The following is a 14,486-nucleotide window of genomic DNA, read 5'->3' as shown; positions in this document are numbered from 1 at the left end:
AGTCTAGTTAATTTTATGCCATAGTATTTAAGTTATGGGATATTAAGGAGAAGAGTAAACATCACTCGAGGACTTTACCTTCTTTTCTGGGGAAGGTGTTAGTGCATTTTTCTTTGGCATGCAGGATGGTTGTATTACGTCAGGTGGAATTATGACTTTGTTATTGTCATTATTTGGGATTAAGGCCTAGTTGACAAGGAGTGTGTCAACTTGACTAGATCATGGATTGCCCAGATATTTGGCTAAATGGTCATTCTAGATGTGTCTGTGAGGGTGTTTCAGGATGAGATTAACATTTGAATTGGAGGACTAAGAAAAGCAGACTGCTGTCCCAGTGTGAGTGGGTCTCATCTAATCCATCGAAAGCCTGAAAACAAAGCAGCAGAGTGAAAGAATTTTCTCTCTTCTTTGAGCTGGGACCTCACTCTTCTCTTTTTGGATGGGGACTGGAATTTACACCATTGGCTCTCCTGATTTTCAGGCCCTTAGACTCAGACTAGAACAAACCATCAGCTCTCCTGGATCTCTGGTTTGCTGACTGTGGAACTTGGGACTTCTCAGCCTCTGTAATCATTCGAGTCAATTCCTTATAACAAATTTCTTGAGATCTATATCTGTATCTCCCATCGGTTCGGTTTCTCTGGAGAGCTCAGATCAACACAGTAACTTGCAAATCATGGCTTTAGCGTTACACAGCTTTTCACACTAGCACATCAAACTTAACTACTATCATGCTGAGAACTAGTTCATCAGAGTGCCATGCGTACAGTAGGTACTTTCTGAGATTAGGATGTATAAGTTTTGATTGAAAAAGACATATTGGATGTTCTGCTTATGAGTGTGTTGGAGAAAGGAGACAGAGTTGATTACATCACAGGTAATCTGCTAAGAGATCGTAAAGCACAAAGGAATTTACCCTTTTATATATAGCCAAGAAGATTCAACCCATTGCACTCCTGCTTCCAAGATAAACAATAGCTAGGACTCCGACAACACCATTTGTCACGCATAGTTCATTTCACATTCACCTGGTAATTGGGGTGACCATCTGTGTTAGCTAACTGGCTTTATCCAGAGGGAAAACAAATTCCTCATATCTCTGTGACAGGAAGTAGTTTTGCAACTCGATGTAAGTCATCTACAAAAGTGAGAATCCTACTTCCCCACAGACACTGGGAGGAAAAGGTGCTATCTTTCTTGATGTTAATATTTCAAAAAGATGCATCTTAGGTCCCAGGTGAAAAAGGAATCGTGAGAAAGAAATTCGATGTGCGATCAAACTAGGTAAGATTGAATGGATTTATTATGTGTTTTAAAAAAGCAAGCTTTGATACCAATGGTGTACTTATGTAAAACTGAAACTCAATTTTCCCTTATCTGCTAAAATAACACTTTTCTTGGACTTTGGTCTGCTTTTGATAATTGACTGTAAAAGGTTTTTCTTTATCTTTTAGAGTATTCTCCCTAGAAAGCAAAGATTTTGTGTCTTACGAACTGTACTTCGCACTGTCTTCATCAGTTCTTTGATTGCTTGAAATTGAGTCTTCTAATATTAAAAGAGCTAAGTTTTACGAACAACTATTTAACTTTCTGTATTTGCCTGCAAAGTTTTGTCAACAGGGTTAAGTGGATAACTAAGTCTTATTTCACAGTGACCTGTGATCCTATTTGACCCAAGTGTTTTAAAACCTTTGGATATTTTTGACAAGCTTCCCATAATCAAATTCCAAATGAAGTCTATTGACTTCATTACGTTTCTTCCTGACATTTTACTACAAAAGGAAAGGTTAACATTAAAGAATGGGTAATTAATGCAAATGCAGCCACCCTTCTAAAATATTGGATGTGTCAAGAAAGCCTTTGGCAAGGGCTGGCTCAACATGAATTTGTGGTTGAGTTCTCTGAAGAGTGCCTGCCTGAAAGTCTGGCATTCTATGGTGTTGATTGAAGAGACATCCAAATGCTTTAGAAAACAGATGTGTAGGAGGCAAAGATGTTTTCTTATTGTTAAAGTTTAAGAGGTCAGCTTGTATTTTTATCCAGCCCACTTTCCTGGAGATTGATAGGGCTTGTCAAATTTCATAATTTTCTCCTTCCTCCTAAAAGTTCTGTGAAAAAATACACATTTTTTGTGTTAAATAGTAAATTTGATCTGAATTTTTTGGAACTTTTGGGCATTTTACTACACCCCGTGAAATTGATGGTGATGTTTCAGGACAGGTTGAGGCATAGGTGTCTTGGCAGGCTAATAATCTGGAACGCCTTCAAACTATTTATTAGAAGACATTTATTACTTACTAATAAATTACTATTTATTAGAAGACAGACCTGGGGGAAGGATGGAAAGGGGAAGCCCGGAGATGGCTCGGTCTCGGCTCTAGGCAGCTGCTCTACAGAGCAGGAGTGCAGCTCTGGCCTCCGACCCGTATCCTGTCGAGCACAACAAAAAGCCCTTGAATTACCCAGGCCACCATCTTGGATGGGATTTCCTCTTTGAGGTTTTAATCATTCACCCACAACTCCTTTCCTCTTTCTCAATTGTCAGATTATCCCTTCCAATTATATATTCCTCACCCTGTGAAGAGTTTGTGTGAATGCCATTTTCTTCATTTTTAACGCATTTCTAGTGATTTTTAAAAGGATATCATAGTTTAGATGAGGGTTTTAGGAGACGAGCCTGATCCTTAATCCAGCTCAATTCGATAGCCAACGGCCAATAAATAAAACAAAAACAAACACCCTACAATGTCAATTTATTAGAAAAGACTGATCTGTATCATAACTCACCCTCAACATTCTTGTAAACAATCAATAGCAGGATAGCTCTGTGGCATTCCAGGCTGTGATTCTCAAAGGAAAAGGCAGATCTAGCCAAAAGAAGACACACACACACACACACACACATACACACACACACACACACATACACACCTCCTCCATGCTTGGAAATGCGTTTAGTAAAACACGTAACTAAGGGGTACGACGAATTTAAAAGACGAATGTCAAAGTAAGCTGTTGATTCCTTCACTTAGAAATTTTATCATAGCTGATGTCGACCACGCCAAATTTTTGTATAGTAGGGTGTAGGGTTTCCTTTTTTTCTTTCTTTCTAATTCTTGCTTAACACTTCTACCAAGTCATGAGAATATAGTAAAATAGGGGCTACTGGAATTCTGCCTGTTTGGGTAGATTTGTGTGTTTGAGAAGGGTAGCGGGTATGTTTTTCTTTTTGGTTTTTCTTTCAGAACAGAGCTTCCCACTCACTCCTAAAGAAGAGAGGTGTAAGGGGTGGGGAGACATATTTTTACCCAGAAGATTATGTTCTCTTTAATGTGTATGCTATTTCAATGGAAATGATGCTTTGGAAAAGGACAATTGTTATTTATAAAATAGGTTCTCTTTAGAGGCGAGATTTGTCTAAAATTCATAAATGTTACTTTTGCTTTAGAACATTTCTCTGAGTTCCTCAGCAATCTCTTTTTCTGTTCGCTTACTAGCAAGGGACTATGGTCCTTCGGGTGACTTACTGAGGATAGCCATTTACAGACAGGGCCGTCCTGCATTTTAAAACTCCCTTCAGGTCTAGCATCATGACTTCTCTTCTCCTTCCCTTTACGCCACCAGCCACTCAGTGCTTTCAGAGAGTAGGACATCACACTATGCCAGCCTATGCGGGTCATGGCACCCACATCTGTCTACTTTTTCCCTTTCTCCTTAGGAAAAACTTTCTTTATGACCAGTCAGATTGGTAAAATTTTAATAAACGAATGGACACTTTGTACCAAAAGGTACCAGCCAACTCTCGGATGCTCTCCTCTAAACAGCAACGAGAACATATTAAGTACTTGCTATGTGCTTAATTACCGCTTTAAGAACTTTACATGAGTTAACTCAATTAAGCCCCATAGCATCCCTAATGAGATGTTATTTTTTGCTCTTTCTTAAGCGGAAGAAGGAAGCTCAGAGAGTTGAGTAACTTGTTTGAAATCTGTTTAGGGGCAGAGGTGAAATTCGAACCAAGGCAGTCTAGCTCTGGAGACTTCCCAGGTTACCACTATCCGGTGCTATGCTATAGTATTCTACTAACCAACCAACTTTTGCAAAATGGATCCATAACAGACATATCATTATGTAAGTTTAAGGGGTACAATGTGTTGATCTGATACATTTATATATTGCAACATGATCACCATCATAGCTAAGTTTTCACCTCTATCACGTCACATAATTATCCTTTTTGCGTGTGTGTGGTAAGAACATTTAAAACCTTGTCTAGCAACTTTTGAGTATGTGATATAGCATACTCATGTTGACTATAATCACAACACTGTTCATTAGATCTCCAGAGCTTACTCATCTTCTGACTGCGGGCATATACTCGTTGACCAGCATCTCCCTGATCCATCCCTCCGCCAGTCCCTGGTAACTACCATTCTACTCTCCATTTCTATGAGTTCAGCTTTTTGAGATTTGACACATAAGTGAGATCATATAGTATTTATTTGACCATCTCTGTCCGACATACCTCACTTAGTTTAATGCCCTTGAAAGGAACCAAAGTTTTGCCACTCTGAAGCTGCTTTGGGGGATTTTGATTTTAAGCTGTTTATTAAGAAATAGGACTCGGAATGAAACTTTGACCCAAGCCCTTTCCTGCCCAAGACAGAAAAACCTGCAGATAGAAAAACCTGCTTCAAGAAGGAAATCTTGGGAGGTTAGTCTTAGCCTAATTTGAATTAATTTGAATTAAGTACAGTAAATAACAGGGCTTCAAGCAGGGGCCTGTTAGCTAGATACCACGCCCCACCTCCACCATCGTTTCTGAGTTGCCTAGCAAGAATTTGTCTGCCAAGTGTGTTCAGCTCTTCTTCAATCACCTGTAAATGGCCCATTCTCACTTCTGAAATATAATGCCCCGCCCCCCCTTTCTCCTTTGTCCAAAAATGTCTTATATACCCAATGTTGCTCATCATCTTTGGAATTTTCATGCTTATGCTAATTCCCCACACACATGTATTGAAACTGTGAGTTTCTCCTATTAATCTGTCTCTGTTAATTTGATTATTGGCCCAGCTAGAGGAGCTAAAAAGGTGGGAGGAAAAGTATTAATTTGTTTTTAGCCCCCACACCCTCAAGGTCCATCCATGTTGTTGAAAATGACAGGATTTTTTTCTTCCTCATTGTATATATGATCATATCTGCTTTGTTCATGTATCCGTCATCAGATCAATTGACTGTCATGGTATCACTGTGCTTTTTTGTGTCTCCAATTTCTTTCAACAAAAGTCTTGTAGTTTTCATTGTACATGTCTTTCACTTCCATAGTTAAATTTATTCTTAGGTAATTTTTTGTTTTTGATGTTATTGTGAATTGTATAGGTCTTTTTCATATATTTTATGATTGTATAGAAATAACTGATCTTATATATTCATTTTATATTCTGTAACTTTACTGAACTCATTGATTAGTTCCAACACTTTGAGTCTTTGAGATTTTTACATATAAAATTACCTTATCTGCAGATATTTACAATTTTACTTTTTTATTTCTGACTGGATGCCTTTTCTTTCTTTGTCTTGCCTAGTTGCTCTAGCTAGGAATCCCAATACTATATTGAATAAGAGTGGTGACGGTAGACATCCTATTTTTGTTCCTGATTTTGGAGGAAAAGCTTGCAATTTTTTATCACTGGGTATACCGTTAGCTTGAGTTTGTCTTATGTGACCTTTATTATGACGAATTACGTTTCTTCTATGTCTAATCTGCTGAGTATTTTTATCATGCGAGAATGTTAAATTTCATCAAATGCTTTTCCTGCATCTTTTGAGAGAATCACGTAATTTTTATCTTTTTATTCTATTAATGTGATATATCACCTTTATGGATTTTTGTATGTAGAACCATCCTTGCATCTCAGAGATAAATCACTTTTGGTCATGGCGTATAATACTTGTATTGTATTCTTAATTTTTGTTTGCTAATATTTTGTTGAGAATTATCGCATCTATAGTCATCAAGAATATTGGTCTACTGTTTTCTTTTCTTGTTATGCAGTATTTATCTGACTTTGGTATAAGGGTAATGCTGGCCTAAAAGAATGAGCTGGAAGTGTTCCCTCCTCTTCAATATTTTTGAAGAGTTTGAGAAGGATTGACACTAATTCCCCTTTAAATGTTTGGTAGAATTCACCAGTGGAACCATCTGGTCCTGGGTTTTCTGTGTTGAGAAGTTTATGATTACCGATTCAGTCGCTACTCGTTATTAACGTGTTCAGACTTGCTATTTCCTCTTGATTCTGTCTTAGCTGGTTGTGTGTTTCTAGAAATTTATTTTTTCTAGGTTCTTTAATTTGTTGACATAAAAGGTTCATAGTAGTCTCTTTTGATCTTATGTATTTCTGTAGTATGTGTTGTAATATTACCGCTTTCATTTCTAATTTTATGTATTTGATTCTTCTTTCTTTTACAAATCTAGTTAAAAAGTGTATTACTTTTGTTTCTATTTTGAAAAAAAACAGCTCTTAGTTTTATCGATTTTCTCTATTGTTTTTCTGTTCTCTATTTTCTCTATTTTATCTACTTTTTCTGTTCTCTATTCTATCTACTTTATCTTTATTATTTTCTCCTGTCTGCTAACTTGGGCTTAATTTGTAGCTCTTTCTAGGTCCTGGAGGTGTAAAGTTTAGTTATTTATTTGAAATCTTTCTAATTTCTTAATATACACATTTGTTGTTAAGTCTTTCCTCTTAGAACCGCTTGCAACATTCTTTATGATTTGAAATGCTTTATTTTCACTTTCATTTGTTTTGTGATAATTTTTCAATTTATTTTTTATTTCTTCTATGACCTACTGGTTGTTCGAAATTGTGTTGTTTGGTTTTCACATATTTGTGGATTTTCCAGCTCTCTACTGTTGTCAATTTCTAGTTTTACACAATTGTGTTCAGAAAAGACAATTGGTATAATTTCTGTCTTGTCAAATTTGCTAAGGTTTGTTTTGTGTCCTATTATATGATTTATCAGGGAGGATATCCTTGTGCACTTGAGAAGAATGTGTATTCTGCTGTCGTTAGATGAAATGTTTTATATATGTCTGTTAAGTTCATTTGGTCTAAAGCACAGTTCGATTCAAATGTTTCCATGTTGATTTTCTGCTTGATCTATCCATTACCAACAGTGGGATATTGGGATCCCCTCCTCTTATTGTGTCGTTATCTATAATCTCTTTTCCCCTTCAGATCTGTTAGTATTTCTTTAATATACTTAGGTGCTCCAATGTTGGGTGTATATATATTTACAATTGCTATATATTTTTTTTATTTATTGACCCCTTTATCATCACATAATGACCTTCTTTATCTTTTGCAACTGTTTTTGGCTTGAAGTCTATTTGGTCTGATATAAATATGACTACTCCAGATATCTTTTGGTTTCCACTTGCATAGAATATCTTTTTCCATCCCTTCACTTTGAGCCTATGTGTATCTTTAGAGCTGAAATGAGTTACCTGTAGGCAGCATATAGTCGGGTCTTATTTTCGTTCATGCAGCCACTCTGTACCTTTTTATTGGCAAATTCAATCCACTTACATTTAGAGTGATTGTTGATATGTAAGGACCTACTGCTGACATTCTACCGTTTGCCTTCTTGTTATTTTGTATCTCCATTGCTTAATCTTTTCCCCTCTGTTTCTGCCTATCTTTTAAAATTTGTGGTTTTCAATGGTGATAATCTCTGCTCCCTCTTCTTTTATGTTTCATAAATCTCCCCTAGATTGTTGCTTTGTGCTTACCATGAGCCTTACATAACAGATCTCAGCCGAAACAGTCCATTTTATGCTGATAGCAATTTATATTTGTTCGCTTATAAAAGCTCCACACTTTTACTTCTCCCCTTTTACATTTTCGATGTTATAATTTACCTTTCTATGCTGCGAATTTGTTAACAAATTATAGTGGCTATAGTTATTGTTGACTCTTTTCCTTTATCCTCTAAACTTTATAGGATCGTTAAATGGTTAACACACCATTCTAAAAGTACATGGTGGGGAGAGGGGGAATCCTCAAGTGGGGCATACCGAGGGGGCTGTGGGTGGACCTCTTGCTGAAGTCCCAAGCAGGCAGCAGGAAATGTGTTTCTTCAATGCCCTTTGATATTCTGTTGCCTCCTTGCCTTTCCTCTCCCTCCCCTAGGGAGGTCTCTCTTCAGGAATCTGGGTGCTGCTAGAGGGAAATAGGTCCCTCCAACTGCAGTGAGCACACCCGGGGCAGCTAGGCGGTCACCCAGCACTTTTGCTTTCCACCTCCTCTGCCAGAAAGGTCACCGCTGATGCTGGCAAAGCCCAGCACCTTCCAGTGTCGACCTGAGGAGAAGAGGCCACCTTGGCAAGTTCCTTCCTCTCCTCTGCTTCCAAACACATCTCTATCCCACTTTGATAGGATGCCAGATTCTCCTGTCAAGCAGGCTGGGCCTCCATAAATTCTCTTTTGCTCATGGATATCCACCCAGCTTTGCACTCTCCAGGTTCCCTTTTTTCTCAGTTGTGGTGGTGGCAGAAGTGGGTGGGTCAGGCTCACAGATGCCCGTGGATTTGCAGCTCCCACTGAAGTCTTTTCCATCCACTTTCCGGTGCACCGATGGTTCGAACCTCGTTGGTGTCCTCGTATAACGTGCAGAAGCCCTTTTGTTCAATTACGATGTCCTTTTCTTCGTTGATCAAAAGCGGAAAAAGGAAGAACCGATGCAGCCAGCTGCTGCCATCACCCTACCTCGCTTTATGCTATGGATTTAAGGGCTCCTTTCAGCATTTCTTGCCAGACAGGTCTAGTGGTGATGACCTCCCTCAGCTTTTGTTTGTCTGCAAGTCTCTACTTTTCCTTCATATCTGAAGGATAACTTGGCCAAATAGAGGATTTGGAGGGGCAATTTTTATCTTTCAGCACTCGGATATGTCATTTTACTCTCTTTTCACCTGTATAGTTTCTGCTAAGAAATTTGCTGGGAGCCTAATGGGGGTTCCTTTGTAGGTTACACTTATTTTTCCCCCTGGCTTTCTTTACGATTTTTCTTTCTTTTGATTTTTCATAGTTTTATTATAACATGTCTGTCTTGAAGAAGGCCTTTTGGCATTGAAATAATAGGGTGAACTGTTAGTTTCTTGAATATGATTGTCCAAGCCTTTCCCCAGGTTTGGGGTTTTTCAGCCAGTATCTCTTTAAATTTTCTGCCTCCTTCTCATCTCCTGAAGTCCAAGATTATGCCAATATTTGCCCTTTTGGTTGAGTCCCACAGATCATGCAGGCTTTCCTTGCTCATTTTTATTTTCTCTTTGTTCCTTTCTATGTTATTTCAAAATTGTTATTCTCTCAGTCATTTATTCTATCTGCTCTACAGATACTCTAAAGTGTATTCTCCATCTCATTTCTTAAATTCTTCATTTTGGAATTTGGTTCTTTATTATGGTTTAGTCTTTCGTAAAGAGTTTATTTGGTCATGTATTTTTTTCCTAATATTATTGAACTGTCTTTCTGAGTTTTCTTATAGCTCATTGAGTTTCTTCAATACAGCTATTTGGAGTTATCAGCTGGACTGCCGTTTTATAGCTTTGATCCAGTTGTTTGGAGAATGATTGATATCTTTTGGAGGCGGCAAATTTCCTTGATTTTTTAAGTTTCTTGTATTTTTGTATTGCTATTTTCACATTAGAAGTATCTTTGCTGGTTATCTTGACACGCGGTACTGCGACTTGGTGTTTTTTAGGTTTGTTACAGGTAGGCCTACTTCACTCTTCTTGCGCCCTCTTGTGGCGGAACTTTTCAGCTTTTGTGAGTTCACGTTCTCCAAACTGACTATGCCGGCTGCTGGAAACTCCACTTTTGTTTTCCAGAAGGTGGCGCTGTAGCTCCAGTTCGTGGTGTCTTTCTTGCAAAAAGACCCTAGTTTTTATGAAACTCCATTTCATGTGAACACTCCAATTACCTGACCTCCTACCGCGGCCGTGCCCATGAGTGTGCACAAGGAGCTGGCTGCAGAGTGGGGTAGGTGTGAGTTTAGCGTTCAGGTATTGAGGGTACCAAGGACCCACTGGGGACATCCTCCAGTGGAATAGTCCCAGAGGCTGTGGGTGGACTTCCTGCAGAAGGCCTGGAGCAGGCAGCAGGAACCACATTCCTCTGATGCCATTTGCTGTTCCTATCTGCTTCTTTCACTTCCTCCTCCTTCCCCCAGTCGTGGAGGTCCCACCTCACCGCTCAGTATGATGCTGTGTAGGAAGGGGTCTCTCCAGCCATGACTGGCACAACTGGAGTAGCTGGGCACTCACTCGGTGCTTTCTACCTCCCCCACAAGAGAGGTCACCACTTTCCACTTCCTCCGTGGCAGAGGTCGCTGCTGCTGGACACCTTAGCCCTGTCCAGTGTTGCCTTGTGGGGAGGTGGGGGTAGGCCAGGTGGAGTTCATTCCTCTCTCCAGCACCCAAACTCATCCCTTTTCTGCTCCAGGGGCTACTGGAATCTCCCCTCAGGTTAACTGAACTTCTACAAATTCTGTCTCTCCCCAAGTCGTGGAGGTCCAGCCTCAACACTGGCTGCTGCAGGACAGAGATGGGTTTCTCCACCAGCCTCTGCATAAGGGCGAAGCCACGCACTGAGAAGTCGCCATCAGCTAGTTCAGCTCCATGTTTTGCTGCCTTGACAGAGGTGTGGCACTAGCAAAGTTCCTCTTATGCTCTCCAATGCATCCAAACTTGTTTGGGTTTTGTTTTGTTTTGTTTTGTTTTGTTTTGTTTTGTTTTGTTTTGTTTTGTTTTGTTTTGTTTTTTCTCCAACAGAATGTTGAAATCTCTCCTCAGGAAACCCGGACTTCTGCAGAGGCTCACTTGTCCGTGGGTGTCTGCCCAGGTCAGCACTCTCCAGGTGTTCCAGACCACAGGCAGCAGGGACTGAGGCTGGCTCACAGGCTTCTGCCATTTCCACAGCAGATACCAAGATCTGTCTGCCCATTGCCTGATGCACAGGTGAGCAGGATTCCTCCTGGGTCCCTTGGAGTTCAGTGTTCTGTGGGTTCCACAACTTCCACAGAGGCACTTTTGTTCACTGATGGATGTCGGATTTTAGTTGTTAAATGGGGGCCCAAATGAGAGAGATTTTATGCCACGATGATGCTGACCTCACTCCCCGCCTCCAGGTTTTCACTACTTGCTCCCATAGGGTAAGCAAGTCTGGGCCAGACCTGCTCCCTGGACGGGTGGGCCATTTCTTCCTTCTCCACTCTGAGCAGTTTGGTGGATAAGTAACTCAAGGACTCAGTGGGGGTCTGGCCATTTATCTCTCTCTCTTCTTCCTTTCCAACAATCTGTGCTGATTCCGTAATTTATGTTTGGGAGAAAAATTTATCTGTTAGGACTTGAGCATAAACTATGTGTTTTAATTCAACTTTTGCCAGACGTTTTTGCCAGACCTTGTTCAATTATTAATAGAGAGATACTCTGGTTCCCACTCAGCTACCATTCTTTACATAGAGCTTCTTTGGAACTTAATTAAAGAAGCTTGCTGAATGGCGTGGAAGAATGTAGGCATCCGCTGGCCCTAAAGCAGGATCCTTTTATTAACACAGTACTTCACATGAAATCCCTATCATTTTAGGCTTAAGTTTGAATTCTGGATACCCAATTCACTAGCTATCTGTGCATTTGAAAGGAGATTTAAATTTACTTATTGTAGTTCGTGCCTCTTAATATAGATTTAAAATTCCAAAGGAGGATTTTAAAGAATTTTTGTATGTGGGAAGCTACTGTACTCATCACAATAATCACTTTCTTCTGGTTGCAAGTAACGGAGACAGACTACAGCAATCTCAAAGGTAAGCCTGTTGATAATAGAAACTATTGTACAACTGGTCTAATCAATAGCCATGAGAAACCAAAGCAGTTTATCATTTCATCTCTTCATCTCTCTCATGGGCAATATGCTTCTCTTTCCTCATCTGCTGCATTCTTCTCTCTATGTACCAGCTGGTTTCTTTTGCTTACTCTGAAATGCGTATAGATAGATGCGTATAGATAGACTCTCTCCCTCTCGCTCTCTCATGCGAGCACGCACATCATAATCTTTTCACTTTAGTGTCTGCAGTTAATTGACCTTTTTTCTCAAGCAATTTTGTTTACCAATTCTCAAGTTCCACGATAAAAATACAAGAAATCGAGGTCATCTTTCGAAGTCAAGCTCCAGATACCGAGAGTCAGAAAATCCAGGGAGGAGGAAGCTGCGGTCCTGGATGCGGTTCATGGCTGCTCGGGCAGAGGGGCTTCGCACAGATGCTAAAAACATGTCTCAATCGTGTTTTATGCTTACACGTTTGAGCGCTATTAACGTAAAAATATTAGGTTGTAGAAGAGGGGAATCTTCTTATTCAATTCTTGTGCATAAAAAGAAACACATCCTTCACGACTGTTTTAGATATCTTTTGCTGCATAACAAATTACCCCCAAACTTAGTGGCTTATTAATAAAACAAAGTATTACTCATAATTTCTGTATATTGAGAATTCAAATACGGCTTACCTGGATTTTCTGCTTCAGGGTCTCTCACCGTCTGCAATCTAAGATTCAGCTGTCACTGTAGTCATCACAAGGCTCAGCTGGGGAAGGACTCACTCCCTAGCTCCACATAGGGCTGCTGTCAATACCAAGGTCCTTGCAGGTTGTTAGACTGAGAGCCTCGATTCATCGCCTTTGCCTGGAGCAACCCTCAATTTCTTGCCATGTAGACCTTTGCATAGGGAAGTTCACAGCATGGCAGCTGGCTTCATTAATGTGAACAAGCAAAAAGGCAAGGGCAAGAGGGTCACGGTCTTTTATAATCTAATCATGGAAGGGACATCCCGTCATTTTTGTCTGCATTCTATTGATTAGAAGCAATACACTAGGTCTAGCCCACACTCAAGGGGAGAGAATTATACAAGAGCTTGAATGTCAAGAGGTGGGGGTCACTGAAGGACATCTTAGAAGGCTACTTAATGACAGTCCACCCTCTGGCCTACAATAGTTCACATCTCTCACACATGAAAATATATTCCTGCGTTCTCTCTAAGTCTAATCTCATTAAAAGAAGAAGCACTTATTTGGGCCCCTTTCTCTTCAAATTGGATAGGTTTGTTTTAAAAGAGAAATTTCTGTTCTTGGAATGAGTTGAGAAGTTATTGTGTAATATCACTTATAAGCAGAGAAATTAACGCTCATTAAACTGAAAACGTTGACCAAATACGACCAAAATAAGGCTAATATCACCATCCTTCCTTTATACCTTTCCTTCTTTTGCTGATCAAAGAAAACCCAACTTTTATGTCTTTAGTCCTCATTTTAGAATCTAAGACACCCACAGGAAACCAACAGAAGACTAACAATGAAAGAAACACTGACTCTGGCTACTCACTGGGGCATCAGAATTGCCCATTCAGAGATTCTGCATTTAGTATTGCATCTTTGGGTCAGCCCTTGGCTATACCCACCATACTGCGAGCACTGTAATAGTACTAGGTGAGGTACAATATGAAGGAAAAGTTGGGCAAAACTATGTATTTTAAGTGCCACAGAAAGGATGCCTGCTGTGAGCCTCACGTGGACTAAATAATTGGGAGCTCAGTGATAACAGGGATGGGATGAGAAGGTTTCAGAGAGATGAAAATGGAAACAAGGCTTGAAGAATGAATCAAAATTAAGTGAAGCAGATGAAGGAACATTATATGCAGCTGGACTTTGGCTGCAGAGAGAAAAGGGAATCGTAGAAGATAGATGGGAGTGGATATGACCCAATTAGGGGCGAGATCTTCGTAAATTAGGCTCAGGAATATGGATGGACAGCAGATATAGTGTGTGAATGGATGAGCGACAATGTCTCTCTCATCCTTGAATCCCCTAGTATTTCGTTCTAAACTTTGCACACTATAGACTTTAATAAATTGATTTGTACTGAATCGAAGCGAAGCAATGCCTCCTGAACTAAGTATCGAAAGAAGACCTAGTACAAGGTTTTCTGTGCTTCTAACCTACTTGTGACCTGCGTCAAGTTTCTTCCGGACTCTGGCTCTTGCCTGTGAAATGGCGCCATTGGATGAAATGAGCCCCGTAGTTAAAAGAGCAACACAACAAGCTGAGAATCACACAGTGCTCTTGACTCCACATCTCCTTTTCTGCAACATGATATGACTCACCACAAATAGTCTTGAGGCAAGATAACTTAGGAACGATTGGTTGGCATGTTGAAAGCAATTAGAGGAGCCCTGAAATATCACTGGTAAGTGTATATCAGCCCCAGGGGTAGCGATGTGTTTACAATTTTTTTTTTAATCTGATACTCAGGCTTTTGTTATCTCTACATCTATGCTCTGAGATTCTTTTTTTCCTGGCCAGATTTAATTTTTTGAGTGTTAACAGAAGCTAAAACACCATATGGAAAATTGCCCAATCCTTCTCGATTTCAGACTTCAGA

At 39.9% G+C, this 14,486-nt stretch overlaps 1 protein-coding gene and 1 long non-coding RNA gene across 2 annotated transcripts in view; one reads left to right on the top strand and one right to left on the bottom strand.

The window, feature by feature from the left end:
- LOC105311126 (arylamine N-acetyltransferase 1-like) overlaps positions 1–14,486 on the bottom strand; it is a 149,580-nt gene that overhangs the window by 64,853 nt on the left and 70,241 nt on the right. The gene's annotated exons all lie outside the window — the stretch shown is intronic.
- LOC111735415 lies at positions 10,903–12,226 on the top strand. The gene is made up of 3 exons (XR_002778773.1): positions 10,903–11,014; positions 11,740–11,859; positions 12,175–12,226. It is a non-coding gene; the product is annotated as an uncharacterized LOC111735415 (long non-coding RNA).

Source organism: Pteropus vampyrus, unplaced genomic scaffold, assembly GCF_000151845.1.
Source record: "Pteropus vampyrus isolate Shadow unplaced genomic scaffold, Pvam_2.0 Scaffold1000000514, whole genome shotgun sequence".
NCBI lineage: Eukaryota > Metazoa > Chordata > Mammalia > Chiroptera > Pteropodidae > Pteropus > Pteropus vampyrus.
Note: the sequence above shows the minus strand (reverse complement) of the source record. Positions and strands in the feature narration are given on the sequence as shown.